This window comes from Misgurnus anguillicaudatus, chromosome 1 (genome assembly GCF_027580225.2).
Source record: "Misgurnus anguillicaudatus chromosome 1, ASM2758022v2, whole genome shotgun sequence".
NCBI classification, from domain to species: domain Eukaryota; kingdom Metazoa; phylum Chordata; class Actinopteri; order Cypriniformes; family Cobitidae; genus Misgurnus; species Misgurnus anguillicaudatus.
The window spans coordinates 20,113,991-20,136,601 of record NC_073337.2 but is presented as its reverse complement, the minus strand read 5'-3'; positions in this window follow the sequence as shown (position 1 = coordinate 20,136,601).

Here is a 22,611-nt window from a genome sequence, read left to right as displayed (position 1 = left end):
AAATTCGCACATTTAACTCAGGGCGGTCTTTCTGTTGTTCCGCTTTAAAGAAGGTTACTGGATTTAGGACACAGTGCTAATGCGTTTGAGGAGAGAAAACTGTCATGTTAGGGCCATTGAAATGTTAAAACTAAAACTGACCCTTGAGTGTTTGAAATCTGCAGGCCCCATTAAACTCTTAATACCGCAATCATTTTAGAAAACAAGTTTAATCTCTCAATTTCTCTTCATTTCTGTCTTTTCTGACCTCTCTCGCTCTCTCTCTCTTACTTCCTGTTTCCCACCACCAATTTTTCAGGCATTTACATGGAGTGCAAAATCTGGAATTCGATTTGCTGCGTATGGATTCCAGGGAGGATCGGGTCAGTGCCGAAAGCAATGAACCCAAATTACCCTTAGATCTACTCAGACCAGACCACAGGCAGTAATGCTGAATCTCATTACTGTGGTCTGGAGTCTCTGCTTTCTCGTGAGAGGATTCACAATTTGCTTCCTCCACAGTAAAAGTTTGATAATGGTTGGAGCGGTTTTGTGTAATTGAATGACATGTATTTGAGGAAAACTTAGTTGGAAAGCTCTGTTGTCAACACATAACAGGTAAATTGTAAACGGTCATACACACAGGCAGTCACTTTTACAACTAAACTGAATTGGACCTGATTTCATGTGCCACACAAATAGCACTTATCTAGTTTAAGAAAGTGTTTACGAAGAATATTTTTATAATCGAATCATCCTTATGTCATCCCAGATAGGTATGACTTTCTTTCTTCAGCTAAACACTAGACGTGCCACACATAGATATGTATAAAGGCTAGATGTGTTACGGTGGAGTCTCTAACGTCATCGCCTGGCGGCCATCTTACCTCAGAAAGCTCGTTCACTTGTAGCATTGTGTATAATGGTACAGGCACTTTTAAATGACCATAACTTGCTCAATTTTCTACCGGTTTAGTTTATTCATTAAGTATGCAGTGTCATTGGTAAATCTCTGACGTTTATAACAAACCAAACCACTTGAAAATTGGTAGAAAATTGAGCAAGTTATGGTCATTTAAAAGTACATGCTCCATTATAACTCAATGCTACGAGTAAGCGAGCGCCCTGTGGTAAGATGGCCGCCAAATGCGGACGTTCCACTCAATTGGCCAGCAGCGCGGGTTATACATCTAGCCTTTATTATACATATCTATGGTGCCACACACGTCCGGAAAATTGAAGCCAAAACATTTCAGTCGCCCCCTAGTGGCTGGCTGCAATATAGGTCATAAATAAACCCCACCCTCTTTATATAAACGAATGTGAAGTAAGCCAAACTTTAAAAAATTCTAATTACCTTTAAATTTTTCTCAAAGATGGTTTCTGTCATTTTGTTATTTCTAATCTTGTTGATGATTGTCATCATATAATGTTAATGTTCTTGTTCGTTTTTCGAATAAGTTTAGTTTAAGTTAGATGCTGTGTGTTTGTTTTTTAGTTAAATGAAAAAATGGGCGAGGCCTTGATCCGCAACTTCACCTCACGATCACTACTGCGCAGACTCTGGCTCAGCGGCCATTTTTTAGATATTTTTCTTTATTTATTTACATTTGAAGTCTATGGAGACATGTCGTCCATCTTTTTATAGTGTGTGCTAAATGCAAACAAATAAAGAGTTTGGTTCCAAAATGCAATTAATCCATTTTTAATAATTTGGGTAAAAATGTATTTTCTATACCAAGGGAGTGACAAGATTAAAACCAATATTTTCTGTTACAAACTTTTATGTAGCATCTTTAGGTTATAATAACATTAAAAAATGTAATCCACAATTTTGTTTTTAAAGATTAATTATAAAAACTCATTATTTTTCTGCAAAATGCCGTAAAATTTTTCCGTATTGTCATTTTTTTGTGTTAAAACTCAAAGGTCACGTTACATAACAGCATTGCATCACAGTCATTAACCGCTATAGTAAGCAGGTCAGAAGCACCCTGAGCTCCACAGATCCTGAGTCAGCCTTTGACTGTTAACCCCAGTGGGAAGATCTATATATGCAGGTCTCATAACCACTGACCCCAAAACAGCCAGGGTCAGGTGAAACAACCCAGCCGTGGCCATTAGGAGCAAACTGAATCCTCACGAGACCAATTGTCAAACTGGCAACTTGAAATAGTCATCAACCAACGCAAGATCTAAAAATGTGTCGACCTAACCGTGGCAGTTTATTTGTGTTTTTGCTGCATAGACATTTCCCATAATAAGCTGATATTGCACTCCTCTAGGTACCGGTGGCAGAGGACGGGAAATGAAGTTAAACCACATCAATCGGTTCTTATTCTCGATTTTTCGGACTTTTTTGAATTGCATTTTTTTGTGTTCCATTACCCGATTCCCTGCCTTGCATTATAAAATATTAATTCCTTTGGATTTATAGCATTTTGACAGGAGATCTGCCTTACGTTCATGTTTCATGTGGAACATCCCAATGGCCCTTCCAAACATCTGCTAATGTCATCCCCTACCTAATGTCATTGCTTTATAACTGCCTTGCTTTCATCTTCACTGTAATACTGGTATTAACAGTTTCATAGATAAATATGATATTCTTATTTTTCAACATAAAAGCATTTATCATGTATAAAGACTTGAAAGTATGTATGTTGGCTTTTTTTCCAACATAGTCAAAACAAGAGATAGATCTTTTATCAATGTGTTGAATCAATTGTAGTTTGTTAGAGAATTTAACTGGCAGGCTGATCAATGTTATAGATAAGTGCTGATAAAACTGAAAGATTTTTAATAATTGGGCTCCTGTACAGAAATTATATCGCTCCAATTACTTAAAACAGTATTGATGCTGTTAGCGTTTAGATTGATGACATTGGTGTTTAGATTTTGCTTTGAAAGGGATGTTTACCTGACATCATTTTTAACTATAAACTGAAAACTTTTTATGCCTTTTTGCTGTGTGCTTTGAGGACCTGAAAGCATACACTTAAAACAATACTGTAATCGTCTACATGTTAACTACAAAAGCACAAATTGGTGAATTTATGAAATTGGTGAAAATGCAGTTTCAACGCAGATTCAAAGGGCTCTAAATGAACCCAAACGAGGCATTAGGGTCAAAACGTTTGTCATTTTTGGCAAGAAAAATAAAAAATATGCACTTTTAAACCACAACTTCTCGTCTATCTCTGGTCATGTGGCGCGCCAGGGCGACCTCACGTAATACGTCATCACGTCAAGAGGTCACGGATGATGTATCGAAACTATGCCCCAGTGTTTACAAGTGTGTTGAAAGAGGACCGTTCTGATGTTGTTGTTTGTGGAATGATACTAATTAATGTCTTTGTGTCAGTTTATTGTTTAAAATGGTCCGCAAATGTGCATTTCATATATGTAACACGTGACCTTTCCACGTCATTACACAATTACGTGAGGTCGTGCTGGCACATCACAGGACCTGAGATAGACGAGAAGTTGTGGTTTAAAAGTGCAAATTTTACATTTTTCTTGCCAAAAATGACAATCGTTTCACTAGTTAAGACCTAAGTCTTGTTTGAGATCGTTTAGAGTCCTTTGTAGCTGCAATTTTGAACTGCATTGGAGCTGTTAAGTTTTGGGGTCCATTAAAGTCCATTAAAATGAGAAAAGTCCTGGGGTGTTTTCCTCAAAGAACATAGTTTCTTCTCGACTGAAGGAAGGACATCAACATTTTGGATGATCTGGTGGTGAGTAAATTATCTTTTTTTTTTTTTTAAATGCAAATGAGCTGATGAAATGCAAACACTAATCACAATGATGGTGGTTTGTTTAAATTGAAACTCTCTGCACTAAATTGCAGTGCTGTGGTTGGATAGTGCAGATTAAGAAGCGGTATTATTATAATCAGATCCCCTTCTGACATCACAAGGGGAGCTGAATTTCAATTACCTAATATTTTACATGCTTGCAGAGAATGGTTTACCAAAACTAAGTTACTGGGTTGATCTTTTTAACATTTTCTAGGTTGATAGAAGCACTGGGAACTAAATTATAGCACTTAAACATGGAAAAATCAGATTTTCATAATATGTCCCCAATAACATTTTTTAGTTATTTCAATTTAAATTAACAAAAAATAGTACAATTTTGACCTGATTTCATGTTTTCCTTTGTTTTTAGAGTGTTTAAAGATGTCTGTGCCTATAAGATGTATAAAGTTGCAAAATTTAAAGTTTTATACCCAAAGAGATTGTTGCGTCCTTTGATGAACTGGCAAAGTTAAACTCTTATGTGCATTACGCATATCTCAGGGATAAACGTTGGCTGGCATATTTAATCTTAAATGGCTCAGAGCAAAACGTCAGACTTACTGTATGCAAAGGTTAATACGCTTCCATACTGTACATACGGATTAGCAGTAATCACAGTTTAACTCTGACCTTGGCCGCATGACTTAATTAACAGATATATGCATTTGCCTTAAAGCTTCTCATTGAAATTCCTGGAAAACTGTATCAGAGATGGCAAATATCTTAGTCGCATTTCCAGTAAAGTTTTAACCAGCAGAGAGAAGATTAAAGCTATAAAGGTCATTGGTATGACTCCACTGCTGGGTACAAAGAGAAGCAGGTCTCTTGTGAAAGACAGCGTTGTGGCTTTGGCATCTGTTAACGGTGTTATCATTTGCCTTTCATTGTGGACTCATTTAAAGTGCACGTTTTACCCTGGGGTGAAGCTGGGCCATTGATTCTGCTTATCTAAGGTGCTTTTTTCCTTTTTGTTTTTCGCACCCTGAACTTGATGAGTTTTGCGTACCATCGATATTTTAGTCAGAGATTAATTTCAATGTTAAATGTATACTTTAGCAATCAGATAACATTTTAAAGGCCTTGCTTAACTTGATGCAGGATAAGAAAAATAAAGGCAGCACACGTACCCTTACCTCATCAAATTCCCCTTTCAATCGCCTAGTCGAGTGGTTCGTCATTTCCCTTTAGCAGAATAGTCTTACTTTCCTTCATTACCCACAAATAGTGCAGCTCAACCTCTATTGAACAGCCCATTTAGTGTTCGGCGGCAGAATGGGGTTTGTTTTCTGGTTTAATCCCTTCTTTCTGAGAGGTTATATGCTCTGTCACGCCATAAGCAGATGTGTTTAAAGTGACCCATGCGGTAGGTGATGGATTAACAAAGAAACAGAGTATGATGGCAAAACTCATTTGATTGTATTTCCAGAAATGTCACAGAGATTCACACTTATCTGGCAGAAATCATTTATTAAATGTACTTGGATTATGCATGGTCTCGATTTCAAATTGCAACAATGTAGATGCATAATGAGCGAATTACACGAAAGCTGTCAAGAAAATGTGCAGGTCAAATCTGACTGTTTTGCTAAAAGGTAATATTAAAACTCTATTTAAATTCTAAATCTAAGTTTTTTACGAACCTGTGTGACTTCTGAAGAGCTAAAAATTATTATGGAACACTTATATATGGATAAATATATGGAAACTTATATATAGTATTAACAAAAAAATTATAATAAAGAAAATGTTAATAATAGATGTCATAAAAATCTGTGCCCCAAAAGGCATTATTTTCTTCACGCTAAATAGTTTTTCCTAATATGTGACCCTGGACCACAAAAGATTCAGCTTTTTGAAATTGAGATTTATACATCATCTGATATACATTCACCTAAAGGATTATTAGGAACACCTGTTCAATTTCTCATTAATGCAATTATCTAATCAACCAATCACATGGCAGTTGCTTCAATGCATTTAGAGGTGTGGTCCTGGTCAAGACAATCTCCTGAACTCCAAACTGAATGTCAGAATGGGAAAGAAAGGTGTATTAAGCAATTTTGAGCGTGGCATGGTTGTTGGTGCCAGACGGGCCGGTCTGAGTATTTCACAATCTGCTCAGTTACTGGGATTTTCACACACAACCATTTCTAGGGTTTACAAAGAATGGTGTGAAAAGGGAAAAACATCCAGTATGCGGCAGTCCTGTGGGCGAAAATGCCTTGTTGATGCTAGAGGTCAGAGGAGAATGGGCCGACTGATTGAATATGATAGAAGAGCAACTTTGACTGAAATAACCACTCTTTACAACTGAGGTATGCAGCAAAGCATTTGTGAAGCCACAACACGCACAACCTTGAGGCGGTTGGGCTACAACAGCAAAAGACCCCACCGGGTATCACTCATCTCTACTACAAATAGGGAAAAGTGGCTACAATTTGCACGAGTTTACCAAAATTGGACAGTTGAAGACTGGAAAAATGTTGCCTGGTCTGATGAGTCTCGATTTCTGTTGAGACATTCAGATGGTAGAGTCAAAATTTGGCCTAAACAGAATGAGAACATGGATCCATCATGCCTTGTTACCACTGTGCAGGCTGCTGGTGGTGGTGTAATGGTGTGGGGGATGTTTTCATGGCACACTTTAGGCCCCTTAGTGCCAATTGGGAATCGTTTAAATGCCACAACCTACCTGAGCATTGTTTCTGACCATGTCCATCCCTGAGGGTGCAAAAAATCTAAATATTAAAAAAATCGCCCTTTAAAGTTGTCCAGATGAAGTCCTTAACACTTCGTCCACTCAAAAAATAATGTTTCAATATATTTACGGTAGGAAATGTACAAAATATCATTATGCAACATGATCAATCTTACATACTTAATATCATAATGATTTTTGGCATAAAAGAAAAATTTGTAATTTCGACCCATACAATGTAAGTTTGGCTTTTGCTACAACCCGTGCTACTTATGACTGGTTTTGTGGTCTAGAGTCAAATTTTAATGTCATTAAAAATATTTTTTGTGAAATTCACTCTTTTAACCATTTACTTTGCAGCCGGAAATATTTAAGTTGATGTTTTGTATGGATCTGGATATAGATCCGAGACTTATTTGGACATAACATACAAATCTGACTTTTTCCATGTTTACGTGCTATAATTGGGTCCCCAGTGCTTCTATCAACCTAAAAATGTGAAAAAGATCAACCAAGTAACTTAGTTTTGGTAAACCATTCTCTGCAAGTATGTGAAAAAATAGGTCTCTGAAATTTGGTTCCCCCTGTGATGTCAGAAGGGGATAATACCGCCTCTTAATCTGCACTATCCAACCACACCATTTAGTGCAGAGATCAACTCATTTGTATTAGGACAAACCCAAAACAGCACATTTTTGCTCACACCTAAAAAGTGGCAATTTTAACATTTTATAATTAATTATCTATATGGTATTTTGAGCTAAAACTTCACATATGTACTAAGAGGACACCAAAGATTTCTTTGACATCTTAATAAAGTCTTGTGAAATGTCCACTTGAAAGGAATTGAAATGATTTTTGCCCGTTGGCCAACAAGAAGTCATAGTCATATAACACAGGCTACAACAAATTTGATATCAAAGTGCAAATACAGGTGATGTTGTAAACAAGGTTGTGTACATCCTCTGTAAGTCAATATTACACCGAGCCCATCAAAGTGTCATTTTGTGCAAACATCAATATGAAGTCGAGGTCTTCAGATGAATTTCTCTAATAGGCCCCTGCAGAAAGATATTAAAATGGATTGATCGACAGACTACAGGAGACATTTAAAGATCTTTAAAGGAAAGGCTTGGTATTGGCATCCGTCCTGTTTACAAAGTGTTCTGTCTGAAGCCGCTCATAGTGATGCCATTAGACATCTTAAATGAAGACAATGACTTAATGAAATGTTAGTAAGATTTCTCCAGTCATAAATCATGCGCGTACACTGAAAAAGCTGGTTTCTTGAGCACAGATTGAAATCAAAAGCTCTGTAAAGAACACAATGTTCAAACCCAGGAGGTCTATAATTCATGGTTCTTAAATCTTAGTGATAGTTGCTTGCTTGGTGCAGGACGCCCCAGATCGAGTGAGAGGGATCCCGGGACAACAGAACGTTTTGAGCTGACTCCCTGATGTGTAAATTTAATTATTGGCTAAGACCACAAGAATATGTCCCAAGAATATGCTTTCACTATTGATTATCCTGAGCTGTATGGGAAGGCTGTAGAGGAAAAAAAATAGTCTATATATGTTTCTGAAAAGTTAACGGAGTAACAAGGATCTAGAATGAGAGTGACAGAGAAAAAATGAGCTACAAGGCAGATTACTTGTATGACAAGTCTGCTAAGGAAATCAATAACTTTGTCATAGTATTTTATAGGAGTGATACACAACACTGTCAAAAAATGTACCCCAGCTATCACTTGGGCTCTATTCTTTCAAAAAGTACAGCTTTGCACCTAAAGAGTTCATATTAGTACATCAGAGGTACATATTGCTACCAAATGTATACACGTTTTAAAGGGTACTGCCCTAGTAGTGACATCATGGGCACTATCATACACCCGGCGCAATGCGCAACGCTAGTTTCAACCCGCCGCAATTATAATTTTGATGTTTAGCACCACGTTATTTAATAGCAAATGCATTTGCACCCAATTTTGCGCCCATGGGTGTTCTGGTCTGAAAACAAGGTGTTTTCAGACGCATTGTTGGCACGTTGCTATTTTGAGGCAACTAAAGCCCGGGATACACTGCACAATTATTGGCTGTCCCAGACGAAAGATTGCCATCGCAATTTCTGTGATTGTGGCTCTTTATGTCGTACAGTGAGAGAGGTTCAAAGACGGACATTTTCCCTGTCTTGCGTCCAAAAATAGCCTACGATAGTTTTCTGGCAGTGTCAGAAATTCGGCATGATCACCGCACAGTGTGTTTGCTGCTACGACCTGCGCGCCGGTATTTGTTTACCACGAGCGCATGCTGGTGACGTTGCGCAACGTGTGACGCAGCCGCCGAAGCTTCCGTGTCATCATCGTTCAGTCTACATGCCTCTCGTACCTGAGTTTAAACGATACATGTCGCACAGTGTGATAAGGTAATGATCTTATAAGAGGACAAAAATCGTGCAGTGTATTCCGGGCTTTAAATAAACTACGCCATTGACCAAATAAAACCTGGGCTAAAGTCTATGGCGCAATATTGTTTTTGTAATTTAATGAGCGCGTTCGTAATACAGGACGACAATGCGCGTTTGCTTATCACATACATGGATGCGCAGCAGAACAAAACCCTTTTATAATATAAAAAATTAAAGAATTAAAATGTAAACGATTATTATTGAGTCTCCTGGACATAAATGAGAATCGATTATGAGATGTTAGAAGGCATAAAGAACTGCTTCACCTGTTACCCTGGTAAGTAAATAAATGCTTTGCTTTAAACAAATGCATCTATTTTTAAATGTTTTTTTTAAATGCTACCACGAATTTATTGTATATGATGACTCTGTACCTGTGGATATGGTGAGATGAGAAAAAGTTATTTAAAAAACAAAACTCTTGGCGCTGTCCGAGTGCTGAAACGGCTTTTCGCACATTTGTAAATTCTTTATCTCCTGTTTGTTACAAATAAAGTATTTTTAGAGTATAAACATTTCTTACATACTTTTTGAAGATGTAAAAAATGACAAAAAGTAAATGGCTTTTAAAAGTTTTATTCAAAAAAAAAAGAAAAAGAAAATTCAATACAAATGAAAACAACACAATTATTTAACTTTATTCTTATACTGGGGGTCTTCTTCCTCCGCCTAGTTTTTCAGTTTACAAAATCTGGCATCTAAATAGGAATTAGACATAGCACTAGCGCAACTGGCTTTTAAAGGGGATGAGAGATAGAGTCTCATCTCTCATCCCCTTTAAAAGCCAGTTGCGCTAGTGCTATGTCTAATTCCTATTTAGATGCCAGATTTTGTAAACTGAAAAATTGGTTTATTGCACGTTACGCCCAAAACACTCCCATTACTCATTACAAGAATAGGAACAACACATTTAGACCGTGCGCTGTGCGCTTTAGACCATCCGCTTAGATCGTTAAAATAGGGCCGCATATTTTGACTATTGTCTGACAGTGATCTTTCGTAGAATATAACATATTAAAATTTAAGCAATGCTTATGTGTATGCATATTTATATAATCAACAAATTTGTTTTATATGGCTAATGCTGAATGGCCATCAATACAATCAATTGCTTCCGGCATTATCTTTGAATTTTCTAGCGCTCTCTACAAAACAGAAACACAGCAAAGCTTGGAATTCAGTGGCATGATGAATAACCAGATTCCTGAAAAAGCCTCAATCAATCACATGCTTTTAGCTCCCGAGAAAACACTTCAGCGTGTACCGCGTGTGTTAGGAAATCCGATCAATGAAGAGATCTCCATCGCCTACACGTGCTGCGGCGTTGATTGATGCTTTTGTTCACAAGTATCCCAGAGGCGTCTGAAGCACAATGTCATCATCTCAAAATGCACTTATAATAGTGATAAGAACAGCTGATGGATTATGGAAGATGCTTGGGTGACTTGGCCAAGCCACTGCAATTCAGCCCAAGCATTGATATTTTTATGGAAATCACATCTTGGTTAACATACAAGAATAAGCATTTTAGTTACGTGGCTGGCCGCCAGAATAGCAAATAGGAAAATGTTGGCAAGCAGACTTGCTAGCTGTATGGCAGTTCGGTCTAAATACCTGTAGATGATGCTTATATTGCTTGTGCATTGGTGAGGCATACTGTAGTTTTTGTTTAGCATGGATAGTACCAACTGATGGATGCAATAATGCAACAGTCACAATAGGTTGAAGTTTTGTAATGAGGTATTGATTTTACAATAAAACACAAACAAAATACTATGAAAACTCATTTTAAAAATTTTTCAGTTATGAGACCTCTGGTAAGATATGAGGATACAGTAAACTCGGATGATGGTGTAAACACTTGGGATGGGTCTCCTGCTTCCCAGCTACGTCCGGTCAGTGGGTGGAGCTGTACTGCTAAATCGTGTGCACTTGTTGCTTGTTATCGCTCATTATTAAAGTTGGTGTTGAATGTGTTCGGGAGAAGATTTCTGCTTAGGGTTTTGTTTGGTTATTTTGTGCTTAGTTTCTTCTTTATTTTGTAAGTATTGTTTTTCATACTCAGTCAATTATGTACTATCTAATTATCTACTTCCTTTAAGTAAAAGATTAAATGTTCATTTGGTTTTCACTGCGCCCTCTTTTTTTGTCATGACTTGAGCTGGTCATGGAACACTTTTCACACAGAGATTACGGAAAATAAACAGAAAATCCATCCGGGTTTGTCTGGAATCGTTTTATTTTTGGTTCATTCACACTGCCAATGATTTTCCAGAATCTGTGCATGCATTCACACACATACCATAAAGATTGCGTAAATACCCATGATGTATTATTCGAGAAACCACGCTCGTGCATTTTTGTTTATGACAAGGTCATTAGAAGCGCGTGATGTGCTGTTCTGTCATGTTGGTGAATGATCTCGGCTTCAGCGCAGATAGTGACGAGCTCCCTGATCTCTTCTTTAGTACAGTTTGCCAACATTTCTCGTTGTGAATGGTGATCTGCGTATAAATTCCCGAGCTTTACCATAATGGGCCCTATTGTAACGATCTAAGCGCATGGTCTAAAGCGCACGGCCTGGTCTAAACAGGTGTGTCCGAACCAACTTTTGCTAATATAACGACGGGAAAAATTTTTATGCGCCAAGCGCATGGCCTAAAAGGGTTGTTCCTATTTTTGTAATGAGTAAAGGGTGTGTTTTGGGCGTAATGTGCAATAAACCAATGAGAGTCTCATCTCTTATCCCCTTTAAATGCCAGTTGTACTGGCGGTATGTCTAATCCCTATTTAGAAAGCGGAATTTATAAACTGAAAAACTAAGCGGAGGAAGAAGACCACCAGTTTGAGATTAATGTTAAAAAAAATTGTTTTTATTTGTATTGAAATTATTATTTTTTGGGATTAAAACCTTTAAAAGTCGTTTCTTCAGCCATGGAAGTAAAAATAGCAGGCTTTTAATTGCTGTAAATGTATTGATATACTACATAATCATTGTAATCTTATAAAATATTTAGCAAATATGCAAGAAAAGGTTTGTACACTAAAAATACTTTATTTGTAACAAACAAGAGATAAAGAATTTACAAACGTGCGGAGAGCCTTCAGCACTCGGACAGCGCCATGAGTTTTTTAAAAGCATTACTTAAAAAATATCCACAGGTACAGAGTCATCATATACAATCAATCCGTAGGGTAGCATTTAAAAAAACATTTAAAAACAGATGCATTTGTCTAAAGCAGAGGATTTACTTTCCATGCTACAGGTGAAGCTACTCTTTACGCCTTCTAACGTCTCATAATCTGTGCTCATTTATGTCCAAGAGACTCAATAATAATCTTTTACATTTGAATCCTTTAATTTTTCGTATTTAAAGCGGTTTTGTGCTGCTGCGCATCCAAGTGTGGGATAAGCAAACCTGCGTTGTCGTCCAGTTTATAGGCACATTTTTCTAACGCGCTCATTAAATAACAAAAAAAAAAAAACATATTGCGCCATTAACATTAGACCAGGTTTTTGTTGGTCAATGTGTAGTCTATTTTATTTGCCTCAAAATAGCAATGCGTCAACAATATCACTCCCTCCAGTAAATAAACGACACCGTTGTTCTGATTACTGATGGATTTATTGCCTTGTCATCCATTTCTCCGTCATCACATTAACCGGCAATGAAAACCACCGTCAAACTACAGTATGACAATGTAAAAGACAAACACGTTCACATATGCTATAAAACATAAATACAAATACACTTGGCTAATACAAACGTAATATACACATACCTCGCTGGCTGCATATAACCAAGAGGGAACGAGTTCTTGAAATTCCCGTTCAAAACACAAAAATGAAACACATCTTCTTTAATCCTTTGCTTAAAACACAAAAAGAAAAAACATATTTAGTTATTTGCTCAAAATACGAGTAAGTCTTATAGTACACGTAACTCTTTTAAAACACGAGCGGAGAAATAATTCTCACCAGAACGTAAACTTTTTCTGTTGCACCTCAAAAAATGTCCGTGTGTGTCCGCAAACGTACTTTAGTTCCTCGTTAACATCAACACTCAATATTCATGAAAAGACTTAACAAATTTAACAAACATGTTAAATAAAAGAAATAATATGTATGACAGTTATAAACAATGCGCATGAACACACCTCACTTTCAGACCAGAACGGCTATGGGCGCAAAATTGGGCGCAAATGCATTTGCTATTTAAACAACGTAGCGCTAAATGTGAAAATGATAATTACGGCGGGTTGAACCTAGCAAAAGACACTTGCGTCGCGCATTGCGCTGCATTGCACCGGCGCCTTTATGGAATGCTTTCCGTGAATTTTACGGCAAAGTATTGGTCCTTTTTACAGGTGTGATCCCAGAACATTTTCGGGAGTGATGTCAGAACAATTACAGGACGTGTTTGTGCTCCCACAGAAGCCTCTCTTCCAATTTTATGGAAATTTTATGGAACCAAAATGCTGTGTGAATGGGGTTGTAGAGGATCAGAGTTTTTCTTTCCAAGTTAAATAGCACACCTGTGGCATATCTTTGCGTTTTGTGTGCTTAACAAAAACAAAAAAAATGTGCCAAAATGTCTTGATACTTTAAATGTAATCCACTGAGCAAGGTCTTCTAAGATCTCTCAGTACAATCTCAGAAAAATGGTCAAAAAATGATCCCTATAGCTGTCACTGAGGTGTTACCCTTTTAAGAAGTACACCTTTGCACCTCAAGAGTTCATATTTGTACCTCAAAAGTACACAGTGGTACCGAACATATACATATCTGTACATAAATTAGGACCTTTTTCAAAGGATACTACCGGTGACAGCTAGAGACCATATTTTCTGACAGTATACTGTGTGTTTTATCCTCTTAGGGCTAAACATTTCATATGCAGATATTATTCTTACCACCAACGCATATCTTTCTCCAGATGTCTTTGCGAATAAAGGTGACAGACGTCCGTACAGTTACTCATCACTAAATAGGCCTGGGAGTCCTGTGTGAATGAAAGATGACCCGGGTAGGTGGATGGTTTAATGTCTCCTATTTAAGATCAAAGAGGAACCCATAGGTCTATAAAGTCAGGAATGTTATGGATATATTTCATTAGAGCGGCCATTGGGGCTTTGGCTGCGAATTATGAGTTGGGGTATTGCGCTGATAGATTGAAAATGAGGGCAAGCGTATAGAAAGAGATTAATGATGATATGACCCAGCAGACTGCTCAGCAGAAATGCAACGTCATGCACGAAGCTCTTTGCATGCATGGTTGCTTATTAAATATTTGATGAACTAATCTAGATATGTTGTACCAATACGAGTACTTTCAAAAAGTTTTTTCCAAAAGAAACTTTGCAGACTCGGTCTGGTCCTAATGACAAGGTGTATTTTTCAGCTGGCAGCGAAAAGGACTTCTATAACTCGCAGTCCATCACTGATAAATGGGTGTCGTGCTGGAGGTCAAGGAGGAAAAGTGGCGACGTGACAATTGCAATATCATTGCCATCATTGTATATTATTCCACACAGGCGTTCAACCACGTGGTAGACGGGAAAGCCAAACACAATTGCAATCCAGGAAGCCAAAAGCCTGAGGTCCCTTTCCGGCCCTAGATATTCCTCGGTCTCAGTATTGGGTAGGGAAATAGATCAGATTAGTTAATTAGACAGATTTGAGCTTGTTAATTCTTGTCCCTGAGTCTTTAGACATGTTCCTCATCCATCTGGTAAATGACCCAAGAGAAGATGCGGTTTAATCGTCTCCCTCTCTCTGTACATCTTAATTAACTGCAGAAGCTCTCTCCTCTTTGGGTTTCAGCTGAGGCCTGGGAGCATATTGCGGATATGTGGGATTTTTTTGTTTTGTGCTACAGGACACTGTGGTTTGTCATACCTTGTGCACCTGTTTGTAGGAACACCTGTTAGAAAACACAGTGTGACATAGACAGGGTTTGGAACCGAGTACTCCTACACTTTTTACTGTCAAAATGCTGACAAACCCAACCACTCGTTAAAATTAAAGGGATAGTTAACCCTAAAAAGAAAATTCTGGCATCATTTTGCAGAACACAAAGGAAGATATTTGTAATCGAGCAGCATTGACTTCTATAGTAGGAAAACTCAATGCCTTCTCGCAAGAATTCTTACATATTTTACGAGTTGGCTAATTCGTATTAAATCATACAACCACATTCGTAAGTTTTTGTATGATTTGCCTTGACCAAATTTTTGTTTGGTTTTGTTGTTGATTTATTCATGAAAATCATACGCTTTTGTACGATTAACTTTGTATGAATTCATACAAATTAGCCAACTCATAAAATATTATGTACAAATTGTTGTGAGATCAGGCTGGAAAAACTACTATGGAAGTCAATGATCCTGAAAAAATGTTTGGTTACAAACATCGCTAAAAGAAATTTGTACAGGTTTGGAAAAACTTAAAGGATTAGTCCATTTTCTTAAAAGAAAAATCTAGATAATTTACTTACCACCATGTCATCCAAAATGTTGATGTCTTTCTTTGTTCAGTCGAGAAGAAATTATGTTTTTTGAGGAAAACATTGCAGGATTTTTCTCATTTTAATGGACTTTAATAGAGCCTAACATTTAATACTTAACTCAACACTTAACAGTTTTTTTCAACGGAGTTTCAAAGGACTATAAACAATCCCAAATGAGGCATAAGGGTCCCACCTAGCAAAACGACCGTCATCCCCGACAAGAAAAACAAAAAATATCCACCCCCAAACCACAACTTCTCGTCTAGATCCGGTCCAGCGCGACCTAACGTAAATGCGTAGTGACGTAGGGAGGTCACGTGTTACATATATAAAACGCACATTTGCGGACCATTGTAAACAATAAACTGACACAAAAGACATTAATTAGTATCAGTTGACATACAACAACGTAGGAACGGTCCTCTTTCTCCACACTTGTAAACACTGGGGCGGAGTTTCGCCTTCGTCTTCTGTGACCTCTTGACGTGATAACGTATTGCGTCGGGTCACGCTGGCGCATCACGACCGGATCTAGACGAGAAGTTGTGCTTTAAAAGTGTATATTTGTTTTTTTTCTTGTCAAAAATGACAATCGTTTCACTAGATAAGACCCTTATGCCTCGTTTGGGATTGTTTATAGTCCTTTGAAACTCCGTTGAAAAAAACTGTTACGTGTTGAGTTAAGTGTTAATTGTTGGTGTCTATTAAAGTCCATTAAAATGAGAAAAATCCTGCAATGTTTTCCTCAAAAAACATAATTTCTTCTCGACTGAACAAAGAAAGACATCAACATTTTGGATGACATGGTGGTGAGTAAATTATCTGGATTTTTCTTTTAAGAAAATGGAATATTCCTTTAAGCGCAAACATTTTTTTTCAGTGTAAATTAAAGGAATTGTCTTCAGAAGATCTCTAGAAACAACCAGCCATTTGGGATTGAAGCAACACACCACAGATTACTGTAATTTGTCCATATTTAACCGAACAACACATTATTTGCTTATGTGTTTAAAGGCTATATAGTAATAATCTCATGTAAGTCATATATTTATGATGAAAATGCTGGATTTTGGTTAAAGGAGGCATTTTAAACATCCAAAAAAAAGAGTAACCAACGTATTAACAATCCTGTGGGGGTATCTTAATGACCGTAGCGGTGCATGAAATAAGGTTTCACGTCATGTAAACACATTTGCTTTTTCTAGTAAACAGTAATGCATTTATGGATAAATATGTTGATACAAACCTTTGATGCGCTGTGGGAGGGGAAGGGATGCATTCATTCAACTGTCCAATGATTGGGTTACATAAAACGACTAAGAAAATAACTTTTTAGACCCATAAAAGCTCCATCTATTGTTTGCATGGAGAAAATAACCCAGCATTTTTTAGCAATTTTAAAAAACTTTTTTTTTGCAGTATTCAGTATGTAACACAAAAGGATGTCAACTATCAGTGTGCTTTATCATTTACATTTAAGCATTTGGTGCACCTTTTATTTATTTATATAGTGACTTTATATAGATGGTCTAATTAGGGCATCATAGGCACACTCCATATGCTAACTAGTTGGAGGTGGTCCATATTAATCACTTATTAGTTTGAGCGCAGCCTTAGGGCTTCCGTTCACACAGAACATGTTTTCACGTTCCACTGCACCGCTTTTCAGAAGTTTATTGATGTAAACACGCCCTGGGCGGACATCTCTGACTGTTACACTCACGCCTTGAAACTGCATTGAGTCCGGCGTTTTTAACACAACATATCAAAACCATAAAACCAACCTTAGAAATAAAGGTTTCTAAATTGTTCTATGTTGGGCTGTATGGTTCCATTAAGAACTTTTAACATCCACAGAACCGTTCTGTTCCATAGACAGTCTTTGTTTTTCTTTTTTGTTAAAAACTTTTTAAAGTCGAACAAACACTGTAAAAAGTGAGAGTTGGGTTTCTTAAAGGGGACATATAATGGAAATCTGACTTTTTCTTAAGTGCTATAATTGGGTCACCAGTGCTTCTATCAACCTAGAAAATGTAAAAAAAGATCAACCTAGTAACTTAGTTTTGATAAACCATTCTCTGCAAGCATGTGAAAAAAAATAGTTAATTTAAATTAGGCTCCCATTGTGATGTCAGAAGGGGATAATGCCACCCCTTAATCTGCACTATCCAACCACGACACTGCCATTTAGTGCAGAGATTAACTCATTGCATTTTTAAAGGACACACCCAAAACGGCAGATTTAATAAATTATCTATATGATATTTTGAGCTAAAACTTCACATACGTACTCTGGGGACACCAACGATTTTTTTGACATCTTAAAAAGTGAAGTGAAATGTCCCTTTAAAAAATTACTTAAATTGAAAACACTTAAAACATTTTTTTCAACGTAATTTTTTTTTTCACTTTAAAGGTGCAGTGAATCAGGCGTTTTTTATTGTTGTTGTTGTTATTGTTGTTTTATTCGGTATAGGAGTTTTTCGTAGTAAACTAGCTCAACGCCTACGTCATTACATGTGGGGAATTGTTTTGAAAACTTCAGATGTGGAAAAATTGCATCTGGAGGGTTTAACCCATATATGTTGAAGCTGCAAGATGTTCTATAGCCAAGACATGATACACATGGCAAGCAACACGGGAAGCGCACATCAGAATATAAATCGCTTGACCTTGTTTTCAAACCGCAGCTTGACCACAGACACAGTAATACCAAGGATGCTTCAGCGTTTGACAGCGCGGTAAGTCCTTATCACTAACAATGTGGTTAGACACGGATGTTACAAACAATCAGGGCATATCAAGCAATCTCTAACAAAGTAATAGTGACACATACTACTAAAGTGTTTTACTCACATAAGATTGCTGCGCCATTCTATCCAGATCCAATATTGATGGAACAGCATTGCTTTTTAATTGCGGTCTCTCTGCAAATCCAGCGTCGACCTGTGGCTTATTCGCTCAATTTTTTACCCACGTGAGCTGGAACTTCTTTAAAAATAAACTTCAACCATGCATTACTAAATTTCAGATTTCGAGGGAAGGTTATGCTCTTTCACAACCAGGCACTACACAATATTTTGCAGTCTTTAAAGACATGTCTGGAGCAGTGGCGGCTTGTGACTTCTCTTTTGAGGGGCGCAAATTCAAAATATGTGTTTGTTGCATCAAATAAATCATGTGCATCACGTGTTTTACCAAAATAAGTGCCTGCTGCACATGCGTCAAAACCGTTTATGATAAAAGAGACGCTCACCTTCATAAAATACACGCAAGACACTCTCTTAACACAAAACTCTGATTACGCATGAGATTATGCGAGTATCTGGCAAACGCGAGCGTCTCTTTTATTATAAACCCTTTAGACACGTCTGCAGCAGGCACTTATTTTGACAAGACAAGTGATGCACATAGGTTCACTTGACGCGCCAAACTATTACGAACCACACACATGACGGGCTACATACATGTTGTGATGAACTTCGGATCGTGCGCCCTCAAAAAAAGAAGTCCCTGGCCGCCACTGCTTTGGACGCTATATCTGGTTTGCGCGAACAAGTGGGCAGGGCTACTGAAGTAGACGTTACGTGGAGGCGGTTTTTCAAAAATCGACTATTATTTCATAACTTTCCATTTCCATATATTCCAGAATCTGGCGTTTTCTGGGCTTGGCATCAATAGGGAATGTTAATGTACGTCACCGCAGTGTTGCATTATGGGACGTGGGCGCCATGTTTAGAGGCACCGCCGACCGCTATGCCATTTAATTGTGGGCATGTTAAGCTAAAACTAGGTAAAATTGAAGAAGAACGGAAGAAATCGAGAAGTTGAAAGAAAATGAGAAGGGACCCTATCGGGAGAAACTAAATGCTACTGCCAAAAAACTTTATTTGGACAAATAAACAACATAGATCCATATGATTTAGCAGCCCAAGACTGGATTACGGATTCAGACGCACTACCTCAGCTTACATATCTGGTCAATTACCTTGTTTTTGCAGGACTTTATTTACACTTTGCAGGAGTTTAAGAGCTATAAATCCCTTCAAGCTTATAGTAAAGTGACACTTCTTCTTTTGGAGTCTTATGGTTGGCAAACCAGCTATTTACTGACAATGTGTTAATACCTACGTATCTTAATGATTCTATAAAAGAATTTCTCCGTTGTATTCTGTGCGATGAATCAACACATGTTCAAAAGATGGCACTTCTGTTTTGGCCAAGTTATTAAAACAAACAAAATGCTAAATATTTAGCTAACATTGTTATTTAAAGAGTCACAAGCAGTGGGTTTGAGCAGTTGCATTTAATAAAAAATATGTGTTACAATCGTCAAAATTGTCTAAATATTTATTTTTATAACTCATGTGTTTAGGGTGATCAGAAATGAATGAATGAATGAATCAATAACTTACATTTGCAAGTTAGTTTGACAGTGTTAGAATAAAAACAAGACAATTTAAGTGGTTCTGCTTTTATTAATCACAAATTACTGAATGACTAAAAATGCAGCGAACACACTCTCGCTGATGCAGGGATTTTTTTTTTGAAAAGTAAACGTTTTTCTCCTGATTGCAGCAGGCAAACCACGCGATCCGGCGTCTTTTCGTCAGCTCCTGCACCGGCTTCCTTTGTTTTTTCCACGAATAAAAGCTGGAAAAACGTATTCCGTTGTTCAGTTACCTCCCTGAACGATCGCGTTACCTGCTTGATTGAGCAGTACTGACTAAACATATAGAAGTTTATTAAAATCTCGACAGAAAATACAAAAACAACCTCCAACACATGAACTCAAATACAGCGGGATAGGACGCGTGCCTGCAAATATGGCGGATTACCCATAATGCAACACCGCGTGACGTCAACTCCACATTCCCTATAACAGTTGATATTTCAGTTACAAGGATGTTTTAACCTTAATTTTGTCACTTAAAAGTGAGAAAAGTAACTTTGAAAGAAAATGTAACATTTTTAAGTGTTACCAATTGAAGTAATTTTTTAAAGTAGATACAACACTCACTTTTTACAGAACAACACTGTCTCAGACTTCATACACACACACACAAAAACATAGAATATTTTTTTTCGGAAAATTATGTTGCTAATAATTATAAGTTTAGTAACTAAGGGTACTTTAGGGTTGTAAAACAGTCAATCTGTCAGGATGCCCAAAGGTAATACTGTATATGACTAAGCCCCAAGAGCAGGGATGGGCATTCCTGGGGTCTCATTTATAAAACTGTGTACTGTAGAATCCTTACTAAAAGTCTACATACGCACAAAAGGCAAAAATGGCATACGCAAAAACATATTAAAGGAACACGCCCACATTTTGGGACTCCAGCTTGTTCACCGCATCCCCCAGAGGATGACAAGTCCATACATACCCTTCCCATCTCCGTGCGTGCCGCCACTCTGTCTGATGCACCCATCGTTAGCTTAGCACAAAGACTGGAAGTAAATGGCTCCATCTAGCATACCGCTCCCAATAAGTGACAAAATAACGCAAACATTTTCCTATTTATGTGTTGTGATTTGTATAGTCACACCGTGTACAAATAACAAGGTCATATGAGACACAGCTATCTTTTAACAGTATACATACAGGGAACTATATTCTCAGAAGGCGAAGCACTGCTTCTTGGGTGGAGTGATTTGCTCAGAGCACCCGAGAAGCCCCTGGTGAGGAGCAGAGGGTTCGGTCAGAGTTGTGCAAATCACTCCGCCCATGTAGCAGTGCTTCGCCTTCTGAGAATATAGTTCCCAGTATGTATACTGTTAAAAGATAGCTGTGTCTCATATCACCTTGTAATTTGTACACGGTTTGACTATACAAACCACAACACATAAATAGGAAAATGTTCGCGTTATTTTGTCACTTATTGGGAGCAGTATGCTAGCTGAAGCCATTCACTTCCAGTCTTTGTGCTAAGCTAAGCTAGCGGGGGCTGCGCCAGACAGAGTTACAGCATGCACGGAGATGAGAAAGGTATGTATGGACTTATCTAACTCTGGGGGATACGGTGAATAAGCTAAATTCTTAAAATGTGGGCATGTTCCTTTAAAACTTATAAAACAAAGCAATATTCCCTTTATAAATCACAGATCACACAATTCTCCAGTCTTTGATTGCTTTTTTCAGGTGTGTTTGATTAGGGTTGGAGCTAAACTTTGAAGGAAAGTGGACCCCCAAGACCAGGAATTCCCACCGCTGCCTTCGAGGAATCATTAGAGGTTGGTTAGGAAGCTATAGTTCGGTCAGATATCCAAGAAATGATCCCCAGAGAGCATCAGACCTCAAAAATTGGAGTGTTTCCAGTGTTGGCCATGATCATACCCAGCGCTAGGACCTGTTGTTATATTTTGGGAGGCTAAAGGTTTGTTGTGAAATACCAAAGATAGCAAGTTACATGTCTGGCAGAAAGGCCTATTATATGCCGGGGAGTACCTATCAAATGATCGTCCAAAATCCCAACAGTAAGGCTTTGTACACATTGTAGCTAAATTTGGTTGTCAGTTCACTTTAATTCTCTTCTAAACATATTCAGCTCAGTAATTTACGGGAGTGACAACCGCATTCTACTACCGAATTAACTCCCTCAAAATGCAGGTAGTGACAACCGCATTCACAGAGATTCAGCACAGTGTGTCCGTCGCAAGCTCTGTGCTTTTGTTTAAAACCATTTCTGAGCACTGCATCTGTCATTTTTTTTTTACATAAAAACACATTCTGTGCCAATGTAGGCACTGAGGCACCTCATTAGGTGTTGAAACAGATGTTGTATATTTACCTTTCTACCTTGAGTCTACTTAAACGAAAGCAGCCCAGGTTTGTGTGTTCTGGACTGGTTTACTATGTAAATATGCTTGTGAGATTGTGTCCGACCGGGTCATCTGAGCAGTCAGGGAGAATGAGGGCCCGGGAGGCCTGCTGCGATGCCAACAGACACCAAATCCTCCCCGCTAACCAGGCCAGTGAGTTCTGATGCTAAGTGTGCACACTTGAAGGGTCATTTTACAAAGAGACAAGAGGGGTAAGGAAACATTTACTTATTTAAATGGAAAGGTCATTAGTGTAAAGACACAGAGGGCTTTTGACAAATGAAGTCAAAGCCACTTATCGAACTACTGTATAATACATAAAACCGCTCTCATCTGCTT